Source organism: Taudactylus pleione, unplaced genomic scaffold (genome assembly GCF_031769625.1).
Source record: "Taudactylus pleione unplaced genomic scaffold, aTauple2 ptg000206l, whole genome shotgun sequence".
NCBI classification, from domain to species: domain Eukaryota; kingdom Metazoa; phylum Chordata; class Amphibia; order Anura; family Myobatrachidae; genus Taudactylus; species Taudactylus pleione.
The window spans coordinates 13,299,484-13,311,965 of NW_028284608.1; the positions used below are offsets into that span (position 1 = coordinate 13,299,484).

The 12,482-nt window shown below is 49.6% G+C and overlaps 1 long non-coding RNA gene across 1 annotated transcript; it reads right to left on the reverse strand.

Annotated features, from left to right (window-relative positions):
- Nucleotides 1-141: 141 nt before the first annotated feature.
- On the reverse strand, nt 142-11,728 carry LOC148517931 (uncharacterized). Its single transcript, XR_015879245.1, has 3 exons — nt 11,676-11,728; nt 10,560-10,671; nt 142-520 (listed from the first exon to the last, which is right to left on the reverse strand). It is a non-coding gene; the product is annotated as an uncharacterized LOC148517931 (long non-coding RNA).
- Nucleotides 11,729-12,482: the final 754 nt, after the last annotated feature.

The window sequence follows — 12,482 nt, forward strand, 5'->3', positions numbered from 1 at the left end:
TTTTTCACTTATAAACTCCAGGATATTTCACAGGTTTATGTTAATTAATGCCACCAGTATGGAAATGAGTAGCAAACAAACTATGGCAAATTAGATTTTATTGCAGGAACAAGAAACTCGGGCAAAGATTAGCCAGTCCCTTGCGTTGTGGATTTAAAGCGACGGATCACTAATGGTTAGACCAGATGATCAGGGGAAAACGTGTAGGGATTTTTTAACCTAGAGGAACTTTTATACTGTCTGCTGTACGTACTCTTCAAACTTTCCCCATGGACAATTGTGGGAAACAGCGCATTGAAATGTTAGACAGCTGAAACTGAATGTCGACTAATCTGCAGCAGAACCAGATTTGTTTTGCTACATACTGATCACTGGCCAAGAATTTCATAGGAATTATTTGGATATTGTTGAAAAGTTAACCCTTTCTTTCTTTAAAGCTGTCGCTCATTTTCGCTCTGCCCATCGCAGTCGCGCGTTCCCCACGCGGCGCTTTGTGAAGGATGAAAAGGAGCGAGATTATCTGTAAAAAAAAAAAAGAAAAATAATAATAATAGTACATGTACTGCAATAAATACATATAAAAACTCGGAGGCGTTCCTTTAAACGGAATGTTTAAAAAAGAAATCTGTCAACAGAAGACTTATTAGCTGTGTCTGGAGAGACACATGAGTTGGACATTTGTTACTCACACCAAATTGGTTGAAAATCTGCCCTGCAGAAACCTAAACCCTGTGAATTCTTTACAGGTCTCCCTTAAATTCTTTAGCAGTCTGTTGCAACTAAAGTTTACAAATCCTTCACTATAAAAAACCAAACCAAACCAAAACAATAACTTGCAGACCCATTGAGATCCTTAGCATTTTTTGTTCTTGTGACAAGTGCACAAAACTTTGGTGGAAGCCTCATGTATTTATTTTAGAGATGAGCGGGTCCAGTTCTCTGGGAATCGGACCTACACGAATTTCGGGGTTGCGGGGGGATCCGAGACACAGCTCAGATCTCCCTGCCTGCCTCGGATCCTTAATCGAGGCAAAACCTTGCGATCCCACTGTCGGATCTCGAGGTTTTGCCTCGAGCGGCTATTATACAAAGTCCCATTAAATTCAATGGGCTTAATGCTTATTGGCTGAGAGAGCTGTCTGTCATGGCTCTCAGCAATCAGTGTTAAGCCCATTGAATTCAATGGGCACAGGAAGGTATGAAGATGCAGCCCATCCCCCTTGCCTGCTCCTCTCACTGCCATCACCACTGGTACCCCCCGCTGCTGGCAAACCCCACTGGTGGCACCCCACACTGCCGACACCCCTGCTGCCGACACTGCTGGCGCCCCTGCTCTGCAGACACTGCTGACCCCCACAATGAGGACATCGCCGGCACACCAGCTCTGCTGACTCAGCTGGCACCATACAATGAGGACACCGTCAGCAACTGCACACTGCTGGCACTCTCACACTGAGGACAGCCCCGGCACCCCCGCACTGCCGACACTGTCGGCATACGTGCACTGTGGACACCGCTGGCACCCCTGCTCTGCCGACACACCAGCACCCTGCACTGAGGACACTGCCAGCACTCCCGCACTCCCCACGTACTGAGGACACCATCAGCAACCGCACACTGCCGACACTGCCCGCACTCTCACACTGAGGATACCACCGGCACACGTGCACTGCCGACACTGTCAGCACATGTGCACCTAGGACACTGCTGGCACCCCCGCTCTGCCGACACCCTGCACTGAGGACACTGGCAGCTCCCCCACTATGCCAACACTGCCGGCACCCCCGCATTGAGGACACCACTGGCACTCTCGCATTGAGGACACCGCTAGCACCCCGCACTGCCGACACTGCTGTCACAATAAGTGCACTATTGGTGTATCCAACCCACACTGTATAACGCACTGTATTCAACCCACACTGTATCCGACCTGCACTATATCAGACCTGCGCTGTATCCGACCTGCACTATACACTGCACTTTATCCGACCCGCATTTTAACCAACTCACACTGTACCCTGCACTGTATTCAACCCACACTGAATCCCGCACTATATCAGACCCGCACTGTATCCCACACTGTATCCGACCTGTGCTGTAACCGACTCACACTGTATCCAATACTAAATCTGACCTGCACTGCATCCCACCCACTATGTATCCTGCACTGTATCCAACCCGCGCTGTATCTGACATGCACTGTATCTGACCAGCACTGTATCCTATCCACACTGTACCCTGCACTGTACCCTGCACTGTATTCAACCCGCGCTGTATCTGACATGCACTGTATCCGACCTACACTGTTTCTGACTCTACGGAGAACTGTTTTTAATGGTTGGGGAGATTTTGGGGAACTGCTCAACAAAAAGGCTGATTGATCGGAGCTTTACATGGACCAGTCATCGGTGGCCCAGCACCCCCAGGAGGAAAATACAGATTGGGTACTGAGAATAGGCATGTGCTGGGGGCATGTGCACTTGTGTAGGGGGCATTCATGTCTGCTGTTGTTATTTACGCATGGTTTAGGTTTTTTTGTTTGATGCTTGTTAACTATGACTAATTGTTTTGAGCAAGAATATTCCACGCACGATTTTTAGTAAATTTCTGTGTTGTATTATTTTCTATTGAACGTACTTCTGAGTTGGCTTGGACTATGTTGGTGAACAATTTTGTGTGAGGTGGTCAAAATTGACTGGAAACGACTGGAAATTAATGTTATTGAGGTTAATAATACTGTAGGAACAAATAACAAAATAAAAAATTATGTGATTTTAGCAGTTTTTATCAATTTAAACAAAAAAAACAATCCAGATCCAAAACCAAAACCAAAACACGCAAGGGTGGTTTTGGCAAAACCAAATCCAGATCCAAAACATGATGGAGATACAGATCCAAAACCAAAACACGGGGGTCAGCGCACATCCCTAATTTATTTTCCTGTAGAGAGGTAGTATGATATTTGTTGTCTTGTAAGGCCACTGCATCAATTTCTTTGCTTGTTTACATTATAAGAATAAATGCATCGGGTTTGTAAGGACAGTCATCTTGGGAAATGATCTCATTTTCTTATCTTGCTTGAGTTATAATAAGTGCATTATGTCATACATGGTTTTTAGATTGTTTTTCTTTTTCTAATTTGCATCACTTCTTTTGTCATCTTTGAATCATTGTGTCTCTCTTATGTTACCAAATCTCTTTTCTCTTTCAGTGCCCTGTTCTCCATTGTGCCATCCCCAGCCCCCAATCACCATTGCTCCATCACGTTCTCTAATGCGACAACCCTTGGTTCCCAGTTTGCCACTATACCATTCCTCCTCCCCCGTGTTGGGTACGGATCATGGCAGTCAGGATCCCGCTGGTCAGAATACCAAAAGCGGCATCCCGACATTCAGAATCCCAACGACCACTGGTAATTACCCTAACCATTAATCCTCCCCCTAACCCTAGCCCATCTTTCCTGCAGCCTAACCCTAACCCTCTCCTCCCGCAGCCTAACCCAAACTATCCCCCCCCCCCGCAGCCTAACTCTAATCCTCCCCCTAATGCCTAACCCTAACTCCAAACCCAAACCCTAATAATTACTGTCGGGATTCTGGAGCCGAGATTCTGACTGCTGTCGGGATTCTGGCACTGGGATTCTGACTGCCAGCATCTGGACAGCCGGTATGCCGACTACATCCCCATCCCCACTACCCCCACCCGGTTCTCCATTTTGTCATCCCTCGAAACCCTGTTTATCCCTCAGCCATCATTTTTCTACTGCCATACAGCTCACGCTAGACCCCCCCAACCCTCGTGTGGTTACCAGACCTGACTGGCAGGTATGAACTGCCTGAGGTTGGTGCTAATGGTTTGAGACACAAGGCACAACTGGGATTCCAGTGTAAGAGGTGGGAGGGGGGGTCCCCCTGAACTGGCAGAGTGGAACCTCGGCTGCGGTGCCGGTGGACTCGGACACTTACCTCCTGACTCCCAGTCTCTCACCTTCAGGCCGCCGAGGGCGCTCCCGTCGACGGTCCTGGAACACAGGTCGGACGCGGACAGTCGCGAACTGGGTTTCCACTCCTGGCCCTGGAAAAGAACAAGGTGCTGAGGCGGGTTGACCTCCACTGGGATCAGTGGATGGTCATCATTGGCACTTTAGGCCTCAGACTGGCTACACCTACGTGCCAAGCACAAGGGTGTACCCTGAACGAAAACACCCTACAGGGAAAAGGGAGTTGGGTGACACACAACACAAACAGCAAACAAAACAATTACGCTCACCGAAAATAATCTTGTCCCTTTGCTGGACGAGTCCTGATCTCAGCACCTGTAGATGAACACAACAGCAAGAGCCCCGCACAGGACCTGATACAATAACAGATACCTTACCACTGCCTACCTTTAATGGGGGCCTGACTGTGGGAGATACAGCGACTTACCAACAGCCTACCTTTAATGGGGGCCTGACTGAGGGGGAGAACGTCCTGGTCCCAACCCGGTCTACCTTTGATGGGGGCCTGACCAATTTTCACGATGCTTCTAGGGCCTTCTGCCCTTGCCTAGCCTGACTGTCCCCTTGTCCAAGGCCTAGCGCCGAACTACAAAGATCACGGCCTAACGCCGACAGCAACAACTCCTATGGCCTAACACAGACTCACAGTGACCACGGCCTGGTGCCGAATTAACATACCCCACGGCCTAGCGCCGACTTACCATGAGGCACGGCCTAGCACCGAATTACCATGCGACACGGCCTAGCGCCGAATTACAATGACCGACGGCCTAGCGCCGAATTACAATGACCCACGGCCTAGCGCCGAACTACAATGAGACACGGCCTAGCGCCGAATTACAATGACCCACGGCCTAGCGCCGAACTACAATGAGACACGGCCTAGCGCCGAATTACAATGACCCACGGCCTAGCGCCGAACTACAATGAGACACGGCCTAGCACCGAATTACAATGACCCACGGCCTAGCGCCGAACTACAATAAGACACGGCCTAGCGCCGAATTACAATGACCCACGGCCTAGCGCCGAACTACAATGGGGCACGGCCTAGCGCCGAATTACAATGACCCACGGCCTAGCGCCGAACCCTGGTGGTCTAGGGAGGTGTGAGGGACTTACCAGTCCCGGGGCCTCCGGCGGAGCCGAGCCTGGCCCAGCCTCCGCGTGGTCTTCACCGGAGGTGGAATAACGTCCGCCACCTCCGGGCTTCCTGCAGTCTTCACCTGGGCAGCAGTGGCCGGGGCTAGCTCTTTTGCGTCGCACACTGCTGCCCCAGGGCCTCCGGTGCCTTCTCCGTCTTCACTCCTGGTGGGCGCCGGTCTGCAGCTCTTCGCCCGGCGGGCAGCAGCCTGGGTGAGCTCTTTTTCGATGGCCGCCGCCCTGCGGGACTTCCGTCGCCTTCCTTCTCCTATCTTCGGGAGCTCTTCACCGCTCCGTCCCGGCCGTCGCACCCCCCGTCCCCTCCTCGCGCCAGCTAATTCAAGCCGACGCCAGGGGGCGGGGTGATGACGCAGTGAGCTACGATTGGCTCGCCGTGGCCATCCCCTGCTGGCTGCCGATCTGTGAGCCCTGATTGGTTCACAGTCGGCGCCACACTCAAAGGGGCACGTGCTGATTGGCTGAGTCTGAATCCACCAAGATTCAGACTTGCCATCATTCCCGTGGAGTAGCGGCGGCAATCCGCCGCTACCTCCACGCCCGCTGCGCCGGATGGGGGGCGGGATCACGACCGATCCTGGCCCGCCGGCCAGCTTGCGGATGGGCCCCGCCACACGCTCGAACGGGGCTGGGATCTCTCCGGATCCCACCCCACTCTGATGCCCGGGGCTCCCGCTGCCCCAAGGCACCCCCACCATCCAGGCGTGGAGGGTGAGGATGCCTAGTAGCAGGGTGAGTGACTGCTACACCAGAACACCAGGGCTGGAGATGATTAGCAGGACACCAGGCACAGGAAACTTTACGAGGTCCAACAGGATACCAGGCACTGGGAATACAAGGCTAAAAAGGTGAAAGTGGCAGAGCAACTAAAACTAAAGTTTTGGCACATAGCAGGTGCACTGAGCAGGTAGAAATTGTTGGTATAAGGAGTGCACTACTGCCCTACCTACATGATAATCTATAAGTGAAGCATCTATCCTTTTCCAAGATGGCCGCTCAGTGGCACCATCTTGGATCACTGTGTTTGAGAGCTGCAGTGCTGCACAGATGTGTAGTACTTAGCTCCATGGAGGACTGGCTATATCCGGCTGCACCACCTTGATACATGAATGGACGGTCCATTGTATGCTCCGCTCCTTCTCCGCTGTATGTGCATGTAACTGTTAGTACGGCTGTACTAAACTGTTTAGTACAATAAACCCAAGCTCCTGGTAAAGTCTATCAAGCTGGTGTGTCTACAACAATACTTTCCACTGGTGTCTACTATTTAATAGCTGTGTATACCACAAAATAGTACACACATATCAACATAAATTGCCTGCTGAATGAGTGAGCATGTGTTTTGCTTTTGTACTGATATGTCTGTTGTTATCTCTTTATTCTTAATGTTTCTTAGCTATACCAAATCTATCAGTGCAAAATCAGATCCAGGACTGTAAAGTAAGGTACTTACATTTTCAAAATGTTCACTAATTTTTTTTAAATGAGTTCTGTTCACAGGGCCTGAAGGGTTAATTAAGTGAAGAGATGCCGTTGAAAATGCTGGACTTTAAAGGCAAAATGTCTCCAGGGAAAACGAGCCCCCTCAGAAATAGCAACTAAACTACCTCTAAACGATTACAAGTTGACCAACTTTTCCGCTTCAGTTCACTTTGTGCCTTCCAGCGATATTGTTTTAAAAACATTGAAATGGCAAAGCCATAAAAGCACCCATTTACATGTGGTCACATGCTGGTTGTAGATCAGAGCAGACCACAGAGAGAATGCTTAACATAAGTAGCAAAACACACGCTGCATTAATGACAAAACAGCAGCAGTAACAGTAGAAACACAAAGACAACGTGTAAAACTTCACCCATTATTACAGGCTACGGCTCTTTGTGGAGCTGGCAAGGACAGACAGTCATTAACTTCTGTGTTTTTCCACTCCTCCATGCGTCTACCTCATTAGGAGGTGAAGGGGGAGGAGCCCTGTTCTACCTGCACTTTGATACCTGTGTGAGGTGATTGAAGTACTTAACGTTTGCAAGTATAAAGTCAAATGTTGTGCATTAAAATGTGCCGGTAAATTATTCTGTAAGAATGTATAATTTTCATATTCTTACAATGGTATATTGTTTATTTATCCCTAAGGTTCACAAGTGTTTTAAATTCACATAAAATGTTCAGGTCTGGATTATTGAATTCCAAACACACCCAAATTTATGGGTTCCGAGTAAAACCAGGTTAAGGTTTGCATTCACTTTGTGACCTAGTTCGGATCTGTTGCTGGTTCGGAGCTCGGATTTAAAACTCGAACTCGTCTTTTGCATTTGGAAATTTTAGCTGTTTTTATCGATTTTTATAAATATTTATCGATTTTTAATCGATTTTTGTCAATTTTTATCCAAAACCAAAACATGAAGATGACTCCAGATACAAAACCCAAACACGGGGGTCCGTGCATGTCTCTACTCTTTAGCAGGTAGATTCTACAGCAATACATATGGAGTAATACAAATGTTTATTTCTATATGTATTTTCCTATCTGCAAAAATTCAAATAGAAATTGACTTACCTGTAGTTGATAAGATAAACTTGACATTTGTGATCAGTTTTTTAGAATTCCTGTCAAAATGACAGATGGGCCGGATTTTGTGTATTGGAATTGCTAAGATATCTGTTCCGTTTGTCTTTACCCACTTCATTCTATAGAACCCCAGCTCCTGGACCCATGAGGGGCTAATGTAGAGTTGTATACATGCCAAAGAAGAGTATACACAATCGTTTTAATTTGAAGAATATCTACACTTAATACTGAAGAGGGGTAATTGGGTTGTTATGGGGCATTCTTACATAGTCTATGTTGAATGAAGGTGTGTCGATGTAACTGTGGGGGTATGTAGTCATTAAGGCAACATTAATAATGTTGATACCCATAATGTCAACAGTTAATGTTAACAGTTATGATGTCAACATTGTTAAAATGTTGACAGGCAACATGTTGACCTTGTCAGATAACATATTGACATTGTAAGCTGCGAGGGAGGGTTATGCACTAGGTGGAGCTTAGGGTTAGGCTGCGGGGGGGGGGGTAGGATTAGGCACTAGAGGAAGCGTCAGAGGTAGGGGTTAGGGATAGGATAGGTACACACAAAGGAACAACTCCCCGTCAGATGACAACACCAGAAGTGACAGTCACATGACCGGTAGGACCCGGAAGACGCTGCTGAATCCGATACAGCCGTTGGGAGCAAGTACATCACCGCTTGGCCACCATGGACGACATGTCGACTTTCTAACATGTTAACATTTCATTAGTGTCTACACGATGATTGTCAACACGGACAATGATCATTCTGTGAGACATAGGAGATGCTCTGTAAAAAGTAAAACGCCTGACGTGTTTCCTTCAACACTGGTGATTTCCTCAGGGGTATTTCCTAAATTACCAGGGTACTAAATCCGTTTCAGCAAATGGTGATCTTCTATTAATCAGGCAGCAGGTGCTAGTATATAGTAAGTAACAAAGGGCCTGATTCAGCAAGGAACGCACGTTAGCAGACGCTAATAAATACATACGCATTGAGACCACAGCACAAGATGCAGACACCCAGCCCCCTTTGCTCACAGCCTGATCTGCATGCAAGATAGCGTAAACATCGGCAACATCGAGAACCATCGGACTCATGCGCACAATAGTGGTTGACAGTGGCGTAACTTCATCACAGGTGCCCGAAGGCAAGATAAATGTTGGTGCCACCCCCAAATTAAAATATACCACCCCCCAGGACCTATGCCAGCCCCAGCTGCCGGCCCCCTATGCAACTCCCCTAGTAGTGGTCACCCTGTGCAGTGACACCTATGTAGTGCCCCCCAGTAATGGTCCCCCATGTAGTAAGCCCCTAGTAGTAAGCCCCCAGTAGTAAATTCCCTGTAGTGCCCCCAGTAGTAAGCCCCCAGTAATACCCCCTTAATGCCCCTGTAGTAAGCCCCCAGTAATGCCCCCTGTAGAAAGCCCCCATTAATGCCCCCTATAGAAAGCCCCCAGTAAAGCCCCCTGTAGTAAGCCCCCAGTAGAAAGTCCCCTGTAGTAAGCCCCCATAATGCCTCCTGTAGTAAGCCCCCTGTAATGCCCTGTGTAGTAAGCCCCCTGTAATGCCCCCTGTAGTAAGCCTCTGTAATGCCCCCTGTAGTAAGCCCCCATAATGCCCCCTGTAGTAAGCCCCCAGTAATGCCCCCTGTAGTGAGCCCCAATAATGCCCCCTGTAGTGAGCCACCAATAATGCCCCCTGTAGTGCTCCCAGTAATGCCTCCTGTAGTAAGCCCCCAATAATGCCCCCTGTACTGAGCCACCAATAATGCCCCCTGTAGTGCTCCCAGTAATGCCCCCTGTAGTAAGCCCCCAGTAATGCCCCCTGTAGTGAGACCCCAGTAATGCCCCCTGTAGTGAGCTCCCAATAATGCCCCCTGTAGTGAGCCCCCAATAATGCCCCCTGTAGTGAGCCCCCCCCCCCGCGAGCACACACACATAGAAAAACAAAACCAAAAAACAATACTAACCTGAAACCTCGCTTCAGTGCTGCTGCCTTCCGTCCCCGGCACCCGCTCCTCTGAACTATTGGAGTGACGTCACTCCCATAGTGCTTTGCGAGACCCGGAATCGGAGCTCAGGAGTGAGCTCCGTTCCTCTGGCTGCCGCCGTGGGGAAAAAAGGAGCACCCCCAGTATTGATGCCACTGGAGGTGGAGCGCCGATCAGCGGTGCTCCATCTCCAAAGCAGTGCCCGGAACGGCCCGGGGGAAAATGGAGCCAGGTGCCCCCTTAAGGGCTGGAGCCCGGCGGCAAATGACTAAATTTTCTCCAGGAGTTCCACCACTGGTGGTTGACCTGACCTGCTGCAGGATTTTGGCCGTTTCCTGTGTACAGCTTATGGTATGGCTGCGTATGCCGCTGCACTGCATTAATTATGCACACCCCTATAACGGCGTTATAACGCCTGCGTTTGCCTGACCACCCCCCGTCACCACCCACAAACGGCACTTCCTGTCAATCAATTTTGGAAGGGGTCTGCGTACATGCTGCATATAGTCTGCGTACGCTTACCCGATCGCCCTGGCTAGTTCGCGCACACGCACTGCGATGCATACGCATGCGCAGTGCAAAAGCATCGGCCAAGTCAGGGGCGGATTGGGATGGAAAACCAGCCCGGGAAATTTCTGGAAGCAGCCCTTATGGGGGCGGGTCTGTTAAGGGGGTGGGGTCTGTGGAAGAGGGAAGGATACTGGAGGAACTTTTGCAAAACACTGAGGGGAGCAGGATCGGCAACAGAAATCTTGTGAATGATAAACTCTTTTTGGGGCCCCCCATCTCTTTGAACTAGGTACAGGCCAGTCAGTTTGCAAGTCTTTTTTCTTACCTAATTTGTGGTTTCTCTGCAATGGGGGAACCTCTGAAGAATTTGAGCCTTTCTGCGCAGCGTCTTCAGCCGGTATTCACTCTTCATGTAGATCACACTGTCTGGAAGATGCCTGTTTACGTGGAAATATAACCAATGTCTTCATCATAACAAGATAATGTATAGTAACAGAAGTTCTTGTGCAGGGAAAAATTAGAATTTCCTTATCAAACAATTTCTGTGTCTTTCCAGGCCCCCGTGTTACTCTAGTGCCCCTTACATCTCTCCATCCTCAGGCCCCCTGTGGTTCTCCAGGGTCCCTGTGTCTCTCCATCTCCAAGCCTCCATGTCTCTCTTCAGGACCCCCTGCGTCTCTCCAGGTCCACCTGTAGCTCTCAGCATTATTCCCCCAGCCCCAGTGTGCCTCATTCCTCAGAGCCAGTGTGCCTCAACCCCATTCCCCCAAACCCAGTGTGTCTCTCATCCTCATTCCCCCAACGTGTCTCAGCCTCATTCCTTAGACCCAGTGTGTCTCTCAGCCGCATGCCCTCAGTGTGTCTCACACCCACTCCTCCCAGCCTGTGTTTGTCTCAACCCCTTTCCCCAGCCCCAGTGTGTCAGCCTCATTCCTCCCAGACCCAGTGTATGTCTCAGTCCCAGTGTGTCCTAGCCTCATTCCAACAGCCCCAGTATTTCTCTCAAACTTGCAAACCCCCCACCCCCACCAGAGGCGGATTTAGGCCTCATAGGGCCCTAGGCAAGATATCAATCTGGGGCCCCCTCCTGAAACAATTCCCCTCCCAGTGAGTCTGCATATTCCAAATCCCCCCTACCCCACCAGTCAGTCACCGTATGCCTAATCCCTGCCCCGACCTGTCCCCCACCAGTCCCATGTAACTGATGTGCCAGATTCCCCCCCCCACCCCTGGACTGCACCCTCCCCACCCCTAACCACCCAATTGTAACAGGTGAATGTAGGTGAAGCTGGAATCACAGTAAAGGTGCCTGCCAGTGTGAGGTGGGGTGTTGCCTGCCCAAAGCACCATGCCCTCCCCACACTGGCAGGCGCCACAAAACCCACACCTGCACCGCCTTTCCCTTCCACCAGTAAAATCAAAGGCAGCAGGCGCACCTCACCTTCTGTTCTAGTATCCACTTTAGGTGGCAGCGCTCCTCAACTTCTATCTTCTCAGATCCCTCCTCACTCTGTCACGTCACACGCAGGCAGGCAACATAGTGGAGAGCAGGAGAGGAGACAGCAGCACCCAGCATCTGTTCACAATCAATGAGCGAGAGTCTGCAAGGGCCCGGAAGTAAAAATGCACACGGACACTCCAATAGACAACCCTGTCAACGCAGTGGCAGAACTCTTGAGTGGTGGGACCAGGTGCAACAATATGGTTTCCTGCCCCCACTGCAAGCAAGGGACTATCTATCTCATATAATGCAGGGACGTCACAGTGAACGCAATATAATGCAGAGAGCATCAATGTGACCCCATATAAATGCAGAGAACATCACAAAGACTGCCTAGTAATGCAGAGAGAATTGCAGTGAGGGCCATATAATGCAGAAAGTGTCGCTGTAAGTGCAATATAATGCAGAGAGCATTGCAGTAAGCTCCATATAATGCAGAGAGCTTCGCAGTAAGCGCAATATAAAGCAAAAAGTGTCGCTTTTAGGGCAATTTAATGCAGTGAGCGTCGCAGTGATCTCCATATAATGCAGAGAGCGTCGCAGTAAGTGCCATATAATGCAGAGTACGTCGCAGTGAGGGCCATATAATGCAGAGAGTGTCGCACTGAGGGCCATATAATGCAGAGAACCTACATATAAGTTATAAAACAGATCATATGAATACACCTCTTACACACACAGAAAATTAACACACCTCCACCACAGACAGAATTAAAATACATTCCAACCCCCCCCAAAAAAAGACAC